The sequence below is a fragment of the Macaca thibetana genome, chromosome 13, assembly GCF_024542745.1.
Source record: "Macaca thibetana thibetana isolate TM-01 chromosome 13, ASM2454274v1, whole genome shotgun sequence".
NCBI lineage: Eukaryota > Metazoa > Chordata > Mammalia > Primates > Cercopithecidae > Macaca > Macaca thibetana.
The window spans coordinates 45,269,623-45,288,197 of NC_065590.1; the positions used below are offsets into that span (position 1 = coordinate 45,269,623).

At 42.3% G+C, this 18,575-nt stretch overlaps 1 protein-coding gene across 13 annotated transcripts in view; it reads right to left on the reverse strand.

The window, feature by feature from the left end:
* Nucleotides 1–18,575, reverse strand: part of COMMD1 (copper metabolism domain containing 1) — a 960,866-nt gene that overhangs the window by 377,079 nt on the left and 565,212 nt on the right. Inside the window, exon 1 of one of the 13 annotated variants that reach the window (XM_050753522.1) lies at nt 9,078–9,087. The exons of 11 other annotated variants lie outside the window; for them this stretch is intronic. The gene's annotated coding sequence lies outside the window, so the exon portion shown is untranslated. Of the gene's footprint in view, nt 1–4,739; nt 4,750–9,077; nt 9,088–18,575 lie in introns of those variants that run through there. One more of the 13 variants, XM_050753524.1, reaches the window with a different exon arrangement.

The window sequence follows — 18,575 nt, forward strand, 5'->3', positions numbered from 1 at the left end:
AAATAAAGAAGACCTCAACAAAGAATGCAGAGAAGGAATGCAATTGAGGTATGAGGAGAACCACGGAGGGTGGTGTCTTGGAGACAAGGTGAAGAAAGGGTCTCAGGTAGAAGAGACCAACCAGCTGGGCGTGGTGGGTCAAGCCTGTAATCCCAGCACTTTGGGAGGCCGAGGCGGGCTGATCACAAGGTCAGGAGATCGAGATCATCCTGGCTAACACGGTGAAACCCCGTCTCTACTAAAAATATAAAACAAAACAAAACAAAAATTAACCGGGCGTGGCGCCTGTAGTCCCAGCTACTTGAGAGGCTGAGACAGGAGAATGGCGTGAACCAGGGAGGTGGAGCTTGCAGTTAGCCGAGACCACAGCACTGCACTCCAGCCTGGACGACAGAGCGAGACTCTGTCTCAAAAAAAAAAAAAAAAAAAAAGAAGAGACCAACCGGTAAGACAAATGCTACTGATAGGCAGAACAAGATAAGAACTGAGATTCGTCCTTTAGATTTGACTGCATGGAGGTCATTGGTGATTTTCATAAGTGCAGTTTCAGTGAAACAGTGGAAGGAAGACTTGATTGGAGTGGGTTCGAGAGAGGAGAGAAAATAGAAATTAAGTATAGACAAGGCCAGGTGCGGTGGTCACGCCTATAGTTCTAGCACTTTGGGAGGCCAAGGCTGGTGGATCACTTGAGGCTGGGAGTTCAAGACCAGCCTGGCCAACATGGTGAAACCCCATCTCTACTGAAAATACAAAAATTAGCTGGGCCTGGTGGCGGGCACCTGTAATCCCAGCTGCTTGGGAGTCTGAGGCAGCAGAATTGCTTGAACCCAGGAGGCAGAGGTTGTAGTGAGCCAAGATTGTGCCACTGTACGTCAGCCTGGGTGACAGAGCAAGACTCTGTCTCAAAAAAAAAAAAAAAATCTGAATATTATAACAAAAGATTCTCCTAGTGTCCCTATTGACAATGGTTTTAAGAGCTCTATGTCAGGACCTAGAGGCAAAGACCAATATACATATTTCATATTATTTCATAGCTATTTATACCTTGATAAAGCTGTTTAGAATGTTTATGGAGTGACATAACTCTATATGGGCTATCAACACTGGGCTAGGCATCCAGGTCACAAACAGGACATACACAGGACCAGCCCTCAAAGAGCTTCTAGCCCAGTGTGGGGCCCTGATGTAGACGCACACAACTCACAGCACAATAGAGATTCCTCAATATAGAGATGCTGAACTGTGAGAATCCAACTTAGCCTTACCCTGGGGCAGTGACTGCCTCTCTCAGCACCTCAATTTCGTATTCTATAACATCTGCCTACCTACCTCAGAGGATGTGGTAAAGATCCAATGAAAACACTTTGTGACAAATGCTATACAAACGTAATGGGGTGGTTTTCAAAACAAGATGGTTGCTGTTAAGCATCCGATTTAGAGTCCTTAATGAGCTAATTTCAGATAATGGTGATGTAAAATAATTATTGAGGGTGTTATATCTATTTACAAAGTGATGAAAAATTGTCAGCTTGAGTTTGAATCTGACTTTGCCATTATTATTACAACGATGTCATTTGTGTGACTTTGGGTTAATAACCTCTCTAAGACTCCTCTACAAAATGGAAATATTAAAACTGACCTCAAGGGTTGCTGTGAGGGTAACACGGTATAATGTATTTTAAGTGTTTTTTACAGAGTAATACCAAAAGATGCAACTGATTTGAATTTTTTAAAAGCAAAAACTATTAATTCCTTTTGAATGAACTAGTTCACATCTGATATTTCCTCTTATCTCTTGTGCTATGGTTTAAATAGGTCCCCCAAAGTTCATGTGCTGGAAACTTAATTGCCATTATGATAGTATTAAATAAGAGGTGGGGCCTTTAAGAGGTGATTAAAGAGCCCTCATGAATGGATTAGTGCCATTATTTCAAGAGTAGGTTCATTGTCCTGGGAGTGGGCTCCTGCTAAAAGGATAAGTTTGGCCCCCATCTTGTCTCCCTGTCTAATGTGCTCGCTTCCCCTTTCCACTCTTCTGCCATGGGATGACCCTTGTCAGATGCTTGTGCTATGCTCTTGGACTTCCCAGTCTCTAGAACCACGAGTCAAATAAACGTCTGTTCTTTATAAATTACCCAGTCTATGGTATTCTGTTATAGAAACGGAAAATGAACTAAGTCATCCTGTTTAAACTATTTTTACACATAGGAAGTTTTCAATTAAAATGTTAATCTCTATAACAATTGTCACAATAATTCCAAATGGCATTCCTATTTTATTGCAGTTATATGTTTAGATTTTTATGATTTGGAGCACGGAAAAAGATGAAGGGTCAGATCAAATTGGTTGTCACCCTCCAGTCAGAGTAATTCAACTTACTTTTATCCCACTTTTATGGCCCCAAATCATTCTGGACTAATATTTTTACCTGCAGAGAAGGGCTTTATTTGTTCCCTTTTTTTGTTGCCTTTGCTAGTGGAAGAAATACAGATAGGGTCAATAGAGGTGAAGGAAAAAATGTATACTCAACCTATCCCAGTTCATTCTTTTTCCTGTTTCAGTTTATGTGTCCATAAACTGAGGTAGGGAATGCAATTTGGGGATATTTACAGAAGGTTATCTAAGTGGGTGGCTCTATGAAGTACCCCTAAAGACAATTAAAGAGAGAGTATTATTATTATTATTATTTTTTGAGACAGAGTCTTGCTCTCTCACCCAGGCTGGAGTGCAGTGGCGCGATCTTGGCTCACTGCAAGCTCCACCTACCGGGTTCACACCATTCTCCTGCCTCAGCCTCCTGAGTAGCTGGGACTACAGGCGCCTGCCACCATGCCTGGCTAATTTTTTGTATTTTTTAGTCGAGATGGGGTTTCACCGTGTTAGCCAGGATGGTCTTGATCTCCTGACCTCATGATCCGCCTGCCTTGGCCTTCCAAAGTGCTAGGGAATACAGGCGCGAGCCACCGTACTGGCCATTATTTTTGGGACGGAGTCTCACTCTGTCGCCAGGCTGGAGTGCAGTGGCGTGATCTTGGCACACTGCAACCTCCACCTCCCGGGTTCAAGCGATTCTCCTGCCTCGGCCTCCCAAGTAGCTGGGACTACAGGCTTATGCCACCACACCCAGCTAATTTTTGTATTTTTAGTAGAGATGGGATTTCACCATGTTGGCCAGGATGGTCTCGATCTCTTGACCTTGTGATCTGCTCGCCTCGGCCTCCCAAAGTAATGAGATTACAGACATGAGCCACTGCACGCAACCTAGGTTTTTTTGTTGTTGTTGTTGTTTTTTTTTTTTTTAGACAGAGTCTCTCTCTGTCGCCCAGGCTGGAATTCAGTGGCATGATCTCGGCTCCTTCACCTCCCGGGTTCCAGTGATTCTCCTGCCTCAGCTTCACCTCCCGGGTTCCAGTGATTCTCCTGCCTCAGCCTCCTGAGTAACTGGAATTACAGGCGCTCACCACCACGCCAGGCTGATTTTTGTATTTTTAGTAGAGATAGGGTTTCACCATGTTGGTCAGGCTGGTCTTGAACTCCTGACCTCATGATCCTCCCACCTTGGCCTCCCAAAGTGCTGGGATTACAGGCATGAGCCACCGTGCCCGGCCAAGAGAGAGTATTATTAATACTTTATTTCCACAACCCAAATCCTAAGGATCTTATCATATCTCGCTTTTGAATTGTGATAAAAGTTTAAATCTATGCAGATATTGTGTACTTTTCTAGTGCTGATGTGAATTTAACAAAGCGGCTTGAAGAATTTCTCAGAATAAAGCCTTGAGTTTTATTTCCATTTTAAGACCTACTAAGAACTATGCTAACATGCCTGGAATTCCATCAAGTACATCTTCATAATCCTTCTCTTGTCAACTTCAGTCACGAGGCATAGAAATATACAGACAGTCCTCAACTTACAATGGTTCAACTTACGATTTTTTTACTTTCCAATGGTGCGAAAGCAATGTGCATGCAGTTGAAACCATACTTCAAGTGCCCATGCAGCCATTCTGTTTTTCACTTTCAGTGCATTATTCAGTAAGTTATATGAGATATCCAACACTTTATTATAAAATAGGCTTTGTTTTAGATGATTTTGCCCAACTAATGTAACGTTGGGCTAATGTAAGTGTTCCGAGCATATTTAAGGTAGGCTAAACTAAGCTATGATGTTTGGTAGGTTAAGTGTATTAAATGCATTTTTGACTTACAGTATTTCCAATTTAAAATGTTTTTTTGTTTGTTTGTTTGTTTTGAGACGGATCTCACTCTGTCACCCAGGCTGGAATACAGTGGCATGATCTCAGTTTACTGCAAGCTCTGCCTCCTGAGTTCACACCATTTTACTGTCTCAGCCTCCCGAGTAGCTGGGACTACAAGCGCCCACCCCCGTGCCCGGCTAATTTTTTTTTTTGGAGTTTTAGTAGAGACAGGGTTTCACTGTGTTAGCCAGGATGGTCTCGATCTCCTGACCTTGTGATCTGCCCACCTTGGCCTTCCAAAGTGCTGGGATTACAGGTATTAGCCACCGCACCTGGCCCCAATTTAACATGGTTTTATTGGGACTTACGCCCGTTGTAAATCAAGGAGCACCTGTATGAGAACACATGGACACATAGAGGCGAACGACACACACTGGGGCCTATCAGAGGGTGGAGGGTGGGAGGAGGAAGAGGATCAGGGAAAGTAACTAATGGGTACTAGGCTTCATACCTGGGTGATGAAATAACCTGTACTACAAACCCCCATGACACAAGTTTACCTATGTAACAAACCTGCACGTGTACCCCTGAACTTAAAATAAAACTTAAAAAAAAGAAATGCCAAATCTGAGCCAGAAGTGAAGGAGAAATATTTTTATTTATTTTGCCCTGTCTTCAAATAAAGAGGTTGATTAACTTGAAAAAAAACAAATCATATGTAGTGTCTTGCTTAGGGACTATATTTCCCTTTAGTTAAGCCCATATTACTAGAATTATTCTGTTTATTTTTTTAAAAATTATATAAACTACAAACTCCTTATCATGCTTCTGAGGCCCGGCATAATCTGGCTGGGTCCCTGTCAATTTTTCCAGCCTCATCATCTCCTACTCTTGTCCCTCCTTGATCACTTTGCTCCAGCCACGCTGATCTTTTTCAAGTCCTCAAACATTCCAAGTTCTTCTCCACTTCAGAGATTTTGTATGTGCTGTTTTCTCTGGCTGGAATGCTCTTCTCTTTGAATGGTTGCCAATCTTGGGTTTCAGCTTATGTGTTATCTCCTTACTCATATATTGAGTGCCTAGTGTTCCAGGCATGTTCTACGTGCCACTCACAGAGCAGTGATCCGGGATGATCCCTGCCCTTGAGACCTTCCCCAAGCATCCTGATGGAAGCTTCCTTGCTCCCTCCCCTACTATTGTACATCTTTCTTCCTTTTTTGTGCCCCTTCTTGTACTCACGGTAGTTTGTAATTATTTTACTTCTTTGCCTTACCTTCCCCCAATGAAAATGTAAGCTCCGTGATGGCTGGGGCCTTATCTGTCTGTTTGCTATTATGTCCCCAGCATCTAGCAGAGTGACTGGGATAGAACAGATCTCAATATATATTGAATGAATGAATGAGTAATCAGCATCTGAAGAAATTTGAACATGTCATCTGTTAAGAACTAAAGCTAAAGAAGATGCAAATTATGTTCATTGCAGATTCAACATAGAAAATGAGTAGTTAATCTCTAGCAAAGTGCCTAGCTCATAATAGATGCTCATCAAAATAGATTTTGAATGTATAAAGAAGTGAATACATTTGAATTTATTTTTCCATGCCCTGTAAGGAAGATTTTTAATAACTAGTATACCAACCAGTATCTCAGCGGATTCTATCTCATTTAAAGTTAAAAGTCCTGGCCAAGGATTCAGAAAGTGAAATCATTTCCCTAAAAAGTCATACATTTATGTTTTATGTATTTTTTTTTGTTTTTTGAGATGGAGTCTCGCTCTGTCACCCAGGCTGGAGTGCAGTGGTGTGATCTTGGCTCACTGCAACCTCCGCCTCCTGGGTTCAAGTGATTCTCCTGCCTCAGCCTACCGAGTAGCTGAGACTACAGGCATGCACCACCATGCCTGGCTAATTTTTTGTATATTTTTAGTAGAGACAGGGTTTTACCATGTTGGCCAGGCTGGTCTTGAACTCCTGGCCTTAGGTGATCTGCCTGCCTTGGCCTCCCAAAGTGCTGAGATTACAGGCATGAGCCACCACGCCCAGGCTTTTATGTATTTTCTTAAAGCATTATTGTCATGATGCTAGCAGCTGACCTTATAAGCTCTGCAAAGCTACTTTGTCATAGAATGCTTAAATGAATATATTCTCCTTTATTTAAATAATATGAAAAATACTTATATAACTATAAACTTTAGCATTGGAAGGAAACCCATATTGACTGAACATGTACTACATCCCAGACACTTCCCTAAATTATCTTCTTTCATCCTCTCAATAATTGACAGAGGTATTATTATTCTCATTTTACTGCTGCTGCAGGAAATGAGGATCAGGGAGGTTAACCAAATTGCTCCAGAAAAACTCCTAAGTAGGTGGTATGGTGAAGATTTGACCCGTATCTTTGTATTTCATGAACAGGGTACTTTCTGTCTCTTTGGTCCTATAAAGTCCCAGGCATTAGAAACATAAAGATGACTATGGCACAGTTCCTGTCCTCTAGAAGTTTAGAATTCAGCCCATCACTTAGAAATGTAAACCAATAATGGAAATAGGTTCTAAACTTCTTCATGTATTGGAGAGGCAGTCATTCGGTCTCCCTGGAGTGGATACCACATTCCAGGTCTCTTCCTCACCTTAGGATATTTATTTTATTTTTCCAAGTACTTATATAGTATTTACTATATTTTAATTCCTTTATAGGTTTTAACGTGTATAATTCTCATTTAACAACCCTATGAGGTAGTTACTATTATAGTCCCATTTTATAAATGAGAAAATAAGGAACAGATAGGTTAAATAACTTAACCCAAATTACGCAGCTAGTAGCAGAGCTGTGATTCAACTCCAAGCAGTCTGGCGCTAGAATCTGTATTTTAACCACTAGATTATGTTGGCTCAAGGCTTTTCTAGGTTCAGAAAATTCAATATTAGCATTCACCAAAGTGATCTGATTTTAGAGCACTGACAACTTATTGCTTAACAATGAACAAAACAAGTATTGAGTATACTGGATATTCTCGTTCATTGCTTACTCTCTTTCTAGGCAATTCTACCTGGGTAGGCAATTTATAATCAGAGGCTCCTTGGTGCCCTGGGAATTAGATCAAGGGAAATTAGCTGGCTGATCTTAAAGACTTAGTGATTCCATTTCCACTACAGGATTATGTCTGTGACAGCCATTCTCCTGGACAATACTGAAGGTACACTGCTTTTCAGAGCTGTGAGATTACAATGCTGACCAATCCTCCTCGAAGTTGAAATAGTCTTTCTTTAGACATTGTATTAGTCAGGACTCTTCTAGTTGTACGTTATAGAGTCCCAGCTCAAATAAGCTTAAACACAAATGGCAATTGTTTGACCTGTGTCTCTGGAAAGTTAAAAGGTGAACTTGGCTGCCATATCTAGTGGTTCAAATGCAATTGCCCTCCAGGTTTCTCTTTGTCTATCTACATCCCTTATCCTCCACAACTCTGGCTCAGCCTATTCGTGTGTTGACTTCTTTCACTCCTGCAGAAGGAGACATATTGGACCATGAGACTTATTGGAACATACCTATTCTGTTTTGTATCAGTAAATATGGCCATGAAAATAAGATATTACTGTTTGGTTAGGCTTGGGTCACCGGTCCCTACATGTGGTCTCGGGGCCTGGGTTTATTTGATAACCCTACCACAAGCACATGTGTTGGGGGAAAGAAGGATACAATCTTCAAAAGACATAGGAATGGGCTGAGTACAGTATTTCATGCCTGTAATCCCAGCACTTTGAAAGGCCGAGGTGGGCGGATCGCTTGAGCCCAGGAGTTCAGGATCAGTCTGGGCAGTACAGTGAGACCTTGTCTCTACAAATAATTAAAAAATTAGCTGGGCATATTGGCATGCACCTGTGGTCCCAGCTACTCTGGAGGCTGAGGCAGGAGGATTGCCTGAGCCCAGGAGGTAAAGGCTACAGTGAGCCATGGTCACGCCACTGTGTTCCACCCTGGGTGAAAGAGTGAGACTTTGTCTCAAATAAATAAATAAATAAATAAATAAATAAATAAATAAAATAAGAAGAAATAGGAATGATGTACAGACAAGAAGAACAACAGAAAAAACAACACATATGCATTAATTCTTTTTTTTATTTTACCATTTATTTATTTATTTATTCATTTATTTATTTTTAACTTGTAAGTTCAGGGGTACAAGTGCAGGTATGTTACATAGGTAAACTTGTGTCATGGGGTGTGTGTGTGTGTGTGTGTGTGTGTGTGTGTTTTGAGACGGAGTCTGGCTGTCTCCCAGGTTGGAGTGCAGTGGCGCCATCTCGGCTCACTGTAAACTCTGCCTCCTGGGTTCAAGTGATTCTTGTGCCTCAGCCTCCCTAATACCTGGGACTACAGGGGTGTGCCACCATGCCTGGCTAATTTTTTGTATTTTTAGTAGAGGGGGGTTTTGCCATGTTGGTTAGGCTGGTGTTGAACTCCTGGTCTCAAGTGATCCTCCCACCTTGGTCTCCCAAAGTGCTGGGATTACCTCCCTCCTGCCCCAATGGAGATTTGTTGTATGGATTATTCCATCAGTCAGGTATTAAGCCTAGTACTCATTAGTTACTTTTCCTGATCTTCTTCCTCTTCCCACCTCCACCCTTGGATAAGCCCCAGTGTGTGATGTTCCCCTCTATGTGTCCACGTGTTCTCATCATTTAGCTCCCACTTTTTTTTTTTTTTAATTTTTTTATTTTTTTAATTTTTTTTTTTTTTTTTGAGATGGAGTCTCGCTCTGTAGCCCAGGCTGGAGTGCAGTGGCCGGATCTCAGCTCACTGCAAGCTCCACCTCCCAGGTTCACGCCATTCTCCGGCCTCAGCCTCCCGAGTAGCTGGGACTACAGGCGCCTGCCCCCTCGCCCGGCTAGTTTTTTGTATTTCTTAGTAGAGACGGGGTTTCACCGTGTTAGCCAGGATGGTCTCGATCTCCTGACCTCGTGATCCGCCCGTCTCGGCCTCCCAAAGTGCTGGGATTACAGGCTTGAGCCACCGTGCCCGGCCTAGCTCCCACTTGTAAGTGAGAACATGCGGTATTTGGTTTTCTGTTTCTGCATTAGTTTGCTAAGGATAATGGCCCCCAGCTCCATCTATGTTCCTGCAAAATACATAATCTCATTCTTTTTTATGGCTGCATAGTATTGCAGGATGTATATGCACCACATTTTCTTTATCCAGTCTACCACTGATGGGCATTTAGATTGATTCCATGTCTTTGCTACTGTGAATATTGCTGCAATGAACATATGCGTGCATGTGTCTTTATAATAGAACAATTTAAATTCCTTTGGGTATATACTCAGTAATGGGATTGCTGAGTTGAATGGTATTTCTGTTTTTACATCTTTGAGGAATTACCACACTGTCTTCCACAATGGTTGAACTAATTTACACTCCCACTAACAAGGTATAAGTGTTCCTTTTTCTTTGCAATCTCACCAGCATCAGTTATTTTTTGACTTTTTTTTTTTTTTCGTGATGGATTCTTGCTCTGTTGCCCAGGCTGGAGTGCAATGGCACGCTCTCAGCTCACTGCAACCTCCACCTCCCCAGTTCAAGCGGTTCTCCTGCTTCAGCCTCCTAAATAGCTGAGATTACAGGGGCCTGCCACTATGCCCAGCTAATTTTTCTATTTTTAGTAGAGATGGGGTTTCACCATGTTGGCCAGGCTGGTCTCGAATTCCTGAACTCAGGTGATCCACCCTCCTTGGCCTCCCAAAGTGCTGGGATTAGAGGCATGAACCACTGTGCTCAGCCTATTTTTTGACTTTTTGGTAACAGCCATTCTGACTGGGGAGAGATGGTATCTCATTATAGTTTTGATTTGCATTTCTCTAATGATCAGTGATGTTAAGCTTTTTTTATGCGATTGATTGTTGGCTGCATGTATGTCTTCTTTTGAAAAGTGTTCATGTTCTTTGCCCACTTTTTAATGTTTTTTTTTTTTTTGTAAATTTCTTTGTAAGTTCCTTATAGATGTCTTTCTCTCCTTTCTTCCCTCCTTCTTCCTCCTTTTTCCTCCTCCTTCTTCCTCCTCCCTCCTTCCTCCCTCCTCCTCCTCCTCCTCCTTCTTCTTCTTCTTTATAAAATAGGGATGTGGGGGTCTCACTATGTTGCCTAGGCTGCTCTCAAACTCCTGGGCTCAAGTGATCCTCCTGCCTCAACCTCCCAAAGTGCTGAGATTTATAGGTGTGAGCCACTGTGTCCAGCCCATATATTCATTTTTTATGAATTCAAAATATACACTACTTATTGAATACCTACTATATCCCCAGGACTGTTGACATTTCTACATGCTACACACACACACACACACACACACACACACACACACACACACACACACATAAACACAGATCCCAATTTATAACAGCTTAAAAAGCAAGAAAGGGCTTTACCAGAAATGTTGCAACGTGCCTGAGAGATAGATATCTAACAGGATCAGATATATAGGAACAGTACTGAAAGAAACTACAGTCCAAAACACTTGCAGAAGACAGCAATCCAGGTAGCTCAGTGTCATCCCAACTCTAGAATCAACCAGTAAGAAAAGTGAGTGGGACGAGCCCTAGACATTCATCACAGAGATTCATTGAGGGGTTAGATAAGAAGTAAAAACGGGCCAGGCTCAGTGGCTCACACCTATAATCCCAGCACTTTGGGAGGCCGAGGAGGGAGGATCACTTGAGGTCAGGAGTTTGAAGCCCACCTGGCCAACATGGTGAAAGCCCATCTCTACAAAAATACAAAAATTAGCCAGACATGGTGGCATGTGCCTGTAATCCTAGCTACTCGGGAGGCTGAGGCACAAGAATTGCTTGAACCTGGGAGGTGGAGTTTGCAGTGAGCCGAGTTCGCGCCACGGCACTCCAGCCTGGGCGACAGAGCGAGACTCCGTCTCAAAAAACAAAAAAAGAAAGAGAGAAAGGGTAGAATGTAGAGGAGAAATCATTAAAGCAATGATAGAAGTAAATTTCTCCAAATTTCAGAAAGATACAAGTCTTCTCATTGGAAATGTTAACCAAGATGAATGAAATGGAAACCAACATCTGGACGTGTCATGGTGAAATGTTAGAACACTGGGCACGAAGGTAAAATCCTAAAAGCTTCCAAGGAGATAAACAGGTTAAGCTCAAAGTAATGGGAATCAGTGTGGCATCAGGTTTCTCATTGGCAACATTGCTGGAAGACAACAATCTGAGGAAAAATCAGACTGAGAAAAACTATCTTTCAAATGAGAGTACAAAATATGGTTATTTTTGTATATTCAAAGATTCTGAAATTGTGCCATCCACAGATCTTTACTGAAATAATTTTTGGGATTGAAATGTGAACAATGAATCCAAGAAAAAAGAAGATATGGGATTTAGGAACTAATGTGAGGGAGACATGAGGTAGACCTGAGGCCCTGTATTCTGTGTGACTTCTAATTACCTGGTATCCAGGAGATCCGAGGCTGTATCCCACCAGGACCCGTTCCAATCCCATAAGGTACTTAGGAGTTTCCTCAATAAGCTTCTCTTCAATAGAGATCATCAGAAGTTTTGTTGGATACAAAGGACTCATCCAACTTAGAACTAAACTCTTGGAATATGGCTTTATTCTATTGTTTCTCTTTTTTTATTTTTTAGTTTATTATTTTTTTGAAACAGGGTCCCACTCCTGTCATCCAGGCTGGAGTGCAGTGGCACCATCACGGCTCACTGCAGCCTGGAATTCCGGGCTCAGGAGATCCACCCACCTCAGCCTCCTGAGTAGCTGTGACTACAGGCCTGTCCCACCACTCCCAGCTAACTTTTTGTGTTTGTTGTAGAGACATAGAGATGACGTTTTGCCATGTTGCCCAGGCTGGTCTCAAACTCCTGGACACAGTTGAGGTGTTAGCCACCTCTCCTGGCCTATTCTTTCGCTTCTTAAAGGATTAAAATTAAGGTCACATTGGCCATGAAAATTTCATGATATTTTGTTCATCACTGCATTTTGCCTTTGAATGAAAAAGTTTATTCTTTCTCAGAGAGGCACATAAAGATTGGAACTGGTATAGCAAAGCAGCCTGTGAAGTCAAGCTAGTGTGGGTTTGAATTATGACTCTGTGATTTCCTCTTGAGTAAAATATTTAACCTCTCTGAGCCTCAGTTTATTCATATACTTGAATATGGATAAGAGGACCTATTTTCCAGGTTTGTGTAAGGCGTTAAGAAGCTAACATGTAAAGTAGCATTGTGCGCTGAGAATTTCAACTCCAGTTGCATGTTAGAATCATCTGGGCGCTCTTAAAACTATAGATACTCAAGCCCCACCCCTAGAGATTTGGCTTCAATTGGTCTTAGGTTGGTATATTTTAAAAAGCTTTCCATGTGTTTTTAATGTTGACAAAAACTATGCATGTATGTGGTTGGCACAAAGCAGGACCCAATAAATAGTAATTTCAAAAAATGTAAAAAAATTATAATAGAAGGCTTCCAGAGGCAGATTTTACTTGAAACAAACAAGGCGTAAGCTTCAAGACCCTCACTTGCCTAGGATCCTTTGAAGGCTCAGTGAGTTCTCCTCCGGCCTGAGCAGAGGGCACCAGTGGCCCCTCCACCTGGGGTCCCCTGCCTGTGCTATCTAATCCTCTTTCACTTCACTATTTCTCCAGCTGCAAAAGGAACTTTAGATAATGGAAGAGATCAGCCAAATTTCAGAACAAGGATTCAAATTATTTCCATGGAAAATAATTACCCACACATAGGGAATTCTTGTGATTCTCATTTTACTAGTGTTGAAACCAACCCCTAGAGATTATATGATCTGCCTCAAGTCACAAATCAGCAAATAGTAGCCACAGCAGCACCGTAATAGAATCCATGCGTCTTGTCTTACGTTCCTTGCCTGAGCACATGAGCCCATCTCCTGAGCGACGGGGCAGGTCTGTGTTGGTGATCATGCATAAACTGCAGAGGATGGTGACACTGACCTTTCAAAACTTGCCCCGTTCCTTGTGTAATGGATACATGCTAGGGCCTCACTAGCTTGTGACCTCAGAACAAGGCCATGCAGCTTAATGTCCAAACTACAGCTCTGAGCCCCTGGAGCGGAGAAGTCCATTCCACTGCTGGGTCTATACCCTTATATCCCTTCCTCCTCCAAACCCAGAGAGTGCTTAAGAGGTCATCTGCATCGGTCCTGCACTCACACAGGCCTCCTCCAAGACCCTGGAAAAAGCCCTTGCTGTGTATACAAATGAGTGTATGTTTTTGTAAAATTTGTAAATATTTTCTCTTTTTTCCTTTCTTTCTCACTTTAGAGACTGAGTCTTGCTCTGTCGTCCAGGCTGGAGTGAGGTGGTGTAATCAAAGCTCATAGAAGCCTGGAACTCCTGGGCTCAAGTGATGCTCCTGCCTCAGCCTCCCAAAGAGCTGAGACTACAGGCTCACCTGCACCTGCACTCAATTAATTTTGTTAAATTATTTTTTATAAAGACAGAGCCTCTTTGTGTTGCCCAGGCTGGCCTCGAACTCCTGGGCTAAGTGATCCTCTGGCCTTGGCTTCCCCCCAAAATTTTAATATTTAAAGAGCAATCAGTTAAGACTTCTGCTACTTTCACTTCTTCATACTCTCCCTGTCTCACTGGAGTGGCTGTGGGCCTTTTATAGGATCTGGTTAAGAGGAAAGTGAATACTGTATATGTTAGATCTAAACAAACAAACAAAAAAAAAACCTTAAAAAATTAAAAATATACATATTTTGTAGAGACAAGGTTTTGTTATGTTGCCCAGGCTAGTCTCAAACTCCTGGCCCTAACTGGTTCTCCTGCCTCAGCCTCCTAAAGTGCTGGGATTACAGGTATAAGCACCATGCCAGGCCAAAAACATTTTTTTAAGAGAAAGTAAAGTTGGAAATATTCTACATAGTTTTTGTTTTGTTATTTTTTATTTTATTTTATTTTTATTTATTTATTTTTTTGAGATAGAGTCTCGCTCTGTCACCCAGGTTGGAGTACAGTGATGCAATCTCAGCTCACTGCAACCTCCACCTCCCAGGTTTAAGCGATTCTCCTGCCAGCCTGCCGAGTAGCTGGGATTACAGGCACGTGCCATGACGCCCAGCTAATTTTCCTATTTTTAGTAGAGACAGGGTTTCGCCATGTTGGCCAGGCTGATCATGAACTCCTGACCTCAGGTGATGCACCTGCCTTGGCCTCTCAAAGGGAAATACGGTATTTTTAACAGCTTTACTCGGATATTCTTTTTTGATTTTATTTATTTATTTATGAGTTCCCAGTTCTTTTCCATCCAAACACTGTTGAAGTAAGAGACCGATCTGAACACGCTGCCTACTCAGGTATTATTGATACATAAAACGGCATTTTTTTTTTTTTGGAAACAGGCTCTTGCTCTGTCACCCAGGCAGGAGTGCAGTGGCACAAACATTGCTCACTGCAGGCACCATCTCCGGAGCTCAAGTGATCCTCCTGCCTCAATCTCTTATGTAGACCATAGGTATGCACCAGGTATGCACCGTGATGACTGGCTAATTTTTTGATGTTTTTGTAGGGACAGAGTCTCATTTTGTTGCCTAGGCTGGTCTTCAACTCCCGGGCCCAAGCAATTCTCCTACCTCAGCCTCCCAAAGTGCTGGGATTAGACGCATGAGCCAGCCGGGCACGGTGGCTCACGCCTGTAATCCCAGCACTTTGGGAGGCTGAGGCGGGTGGATCACGAGGTCAAGGGTTTGAGACCATCCTGGCCAACATGGTGAAACACCAGTCTCCAATAAAAATACAAAAATTAGCCAGGCGTGCAGGAACCTGTAGTCCCAGCTACTCGGGACACTGAGGCAGGAGAATCACTTGAACCTGGGAGGCGGAGGTTGCAGTGAGCCGAGATCATGCCACTACACTCCAGCCTGGGTGACAGAATGAGATTCTGACTCTGTCTCAAATAAATAAGTAAATAAATAAATAAATAAATAAATAAGGGCGTGAGCCACCATGCTTAGCCTTAAACACACGTATATTTGAAGTGTACGGTTTGAGGCCGGGCACTGTGGCTCACGCCTGTAATCCTAGCACTGTGGGAGGCCGGGGCCGACTGATCGCGAGGTCAGGAGATCGAGACCATCCTGGCTAACATGGTGAAACCTCGTCTCTACTAAAAATATAAAAAAAAAAATCGGGCATCTTGGTGAGCGCCTGTAGTCCCAGCTACTCAGGAGGCTGAGGCAGGAGAATGGCGTGAACCCGGGAGGCAGAACTTGCAGTGAGCCGAGATCGCGCCACTGCACTCCAGCCTGGGCGACAGAGCGAGACTCCGTCCCCAAAAATAATAAAAATAAAAATAGAAAAATAAAGTGTACACTTTGAAATATTTTGACTTACGTTCAGTGTAGCCTGAGATAACATTACTAAGTCAAGATAATGTACATATTCATCACCCTCAAAAGTTTTTTCATACTTCTTAGTAACCCCTCTCTCCTGCCCTCACCCCCATCCCCAGGCCACCACTGATCTGCTTTCTTTCAATATAGATTAATTTGCGTTTTGTATAATTTTCAATAAACAGAATGATATAGTATATACTCCATGTTGTCTGTGTTTTTTCACTCAGCATAATTATTTTGAGATTCATTCATGCTATTACGTCTGTCAATAGTTCATTCCTGGCTGGGCACGGTGGGTCACGCCTGCACTCCCAGAACTTTGAGAGGCTGAGGCAAGAGGATCCCTTGAGGCCAGAAGTTTGCAACTAGCCTGGGCAATACAGGGAGATCTTGTCTCTAGAAAAAAATTTTAAAAATAGTTCATTTTTAAATAGTTCATTCCTTTTCATTGCTAACTAGCATCCGATTTTATGGATATGCCATAATTTGCTTATCTATTCAACTGTCAAGAGACATTTGAATTGTTTCCAGCCCTGGGTCATTACAAATGAACTGCTATGAACATTGTTGTATATGCCTGTATTATATGACTCGTACTTTCATTTCTCTTGGGTGAATACATGGAAGTAGAATGGCTGGGTCATGTGGTAGATGTATATTTAATTTTTAAGAAACTTCCAGGTTTTCCAAAGTAGTTGTATCATTTTGCATTCCCACTAGCAATGTACAAAAGTAGCGGTTAATCCATATCCTTCTTGATACTTAATATGGTCAGTTTTCATTTTAGCTATTCTAGTAAGTGTGGTAGAATTTTATTGTAATTTGAATTTACATTTCCCTAATAACTAATGACGTAAAGTATCTTTTCATGTGCTTATTGGCTATCTCTATATTTTCTCTATAAAATGTTTTTTCAGACTGGGTGCAGTGGCTCACGCCTGTAATCCCAGCACTTTGGGAGGCCGAGGCGGGCAGATCACAAGGTCAGGAGATCAAGACCATCCTGGCTAACACGGTGAAACCTCGTCTCTACTAAAAATACAAAAAATTAGCCAGGCGTGGTGGCGGGCGCCTGTAGTCCCAGCTACTCAGGAGGCTGAGGCAGGAGAATGGTGTGAACCCAGGAGACAGAGCTTGCACTGACCCCAGATCGTCCCATTGCACTCCAGCCTGGGTGACAGAGCAAGACTCTGTCTCAAAAAGAAAAAAAAGTTTTTTGAAACCTTTGCCCATTTTTAAAAAATATTGGGTTGCTTATCTTCTTCTTATTGGGTTTTGAGAGTTCTTTATGTATTTAGGATACCATCAAACACAGTCTGGCTCCATACGGCCAAGATAATATTTCCAAAGCTGATTGCTCAGTCTCAAATAATGCCATGTGTGGGATGCCGCACTCTCACCCCACGCTGCAATATATTCCATATAGTACCCGGCCAAATCAGTCTAAGTCCTTTTTGCTAGCATAGGAGGAAGGAGCTTTTCTCTTAGCGCAGGAGGAACACTAGTTCAGACCTACACATAATCCTGCCTACGGTCTAGTCTTACAACCTCCCATGAGCAAATGCTTTAACAAAAATACACCTACATCTTCCAAGAACCATCACTTTCAGAGACACTCCAGCCTACACTGGCAATTAGAAAAGCAAAAAAAAAAAAAAAAAAAAAAAAAAAAAAACTTTTTAAAGTCTCTCACTCTAAAAGCACATAGTCCTGCTAATGATACTCCTAACTTATATCCCTGAATGGAAGGCTGAACATTTTAAACCTTCAGATGCTTTACAACTGCCTGCGGTTGTCTTCACAGTTGTCTCCAAGAACAATTGATGGATTCCTGTGTGTGGTTTGCATTTTGTGGATTTTGTTTTGGCAACTTTTCTCCGAAGCAGAGATTTTCATCTCTGTCTCACTCTGTCGCCTAGGCTGGAGTGCAATGTCAAGATCTCAGTTCAGTGCAACCTCCGCCTGCCGGGTTCAAGTGATTCTCATGCCTCAGCCACCCAAGTAGCTGGGATTACAGGTGTGCACCACCACGCCCAGCTAATTTTTGTATTTTTAGTAGAGATGGGATTTCACCACATTGACCAGACTGGTCTCGAACACCTGCTCTCAAGTGATCCACCCACTTCGGCCTACAGGCATGAGCCACCGCACCAGGCCACCTTATGATTTTGTTAATAACATTTTCTTTTCACTAGCTTACTTTATTGTAAGAAGATAGTATATAATGCATATAACATACAAAATCTGTGTTAATCGACTATGTTATAGATAAGGCTTCTGGTTAACGGTAGTCTATTAATAGTTAAATTTTGGGAGAGTCAAAAGTTATACACAGATTATCAACTGTGCTAGGGGTTGGTGTCTGAAGTCTCTCATTGTTCAAGGGTCAACTGTAGCTATATCGCTGGATCCTGGGAATATGAAAATATTTCCTGAAGTTTTGCCATTTTTTTCTGCCTTGACTCTTTGTTTGTTTGTGGTACTTCTCTACTCAAAATAGAATATTTTTTAATGGGGGGGATAAGCAGGGCAGGCAGGGTCTTGCTCTGTTGCCCAGGCTGGAGTGCACTGGCTCACTGCAGCCTCAACTTCCCGGGCTAAGGTGATCCTCTCACCTCAGCCTCCAGAATAGCTGGGACTACAGGTGCACACCACCATACCTGGCTTTTTTTTTTATTTTTTATTTTTTAATAGGGACAAGGTCTTGCTATGTTGCCCAAGGCTATTCTTAAACTCCTGGCCTCAAGTGATCCTCCTGCCTTGGCCTACCAAAGTGCTGGGATTACAGGTGTGAGCCACTGTACCCAGCCTAGAAACTTATTTAAGTCATTTTTCTGCCAGATTTTATTGCAGAATCATGAAAATTTTGGAAACAAAAACCAAGTCAAAGAAACTCAAAAGTCACAGTTGTTTGGGAACATTATTATAACATCAAAAACTATTCAACCCCTCAACAGCCCTTGAGAATTTATCATATTCGATACAGCA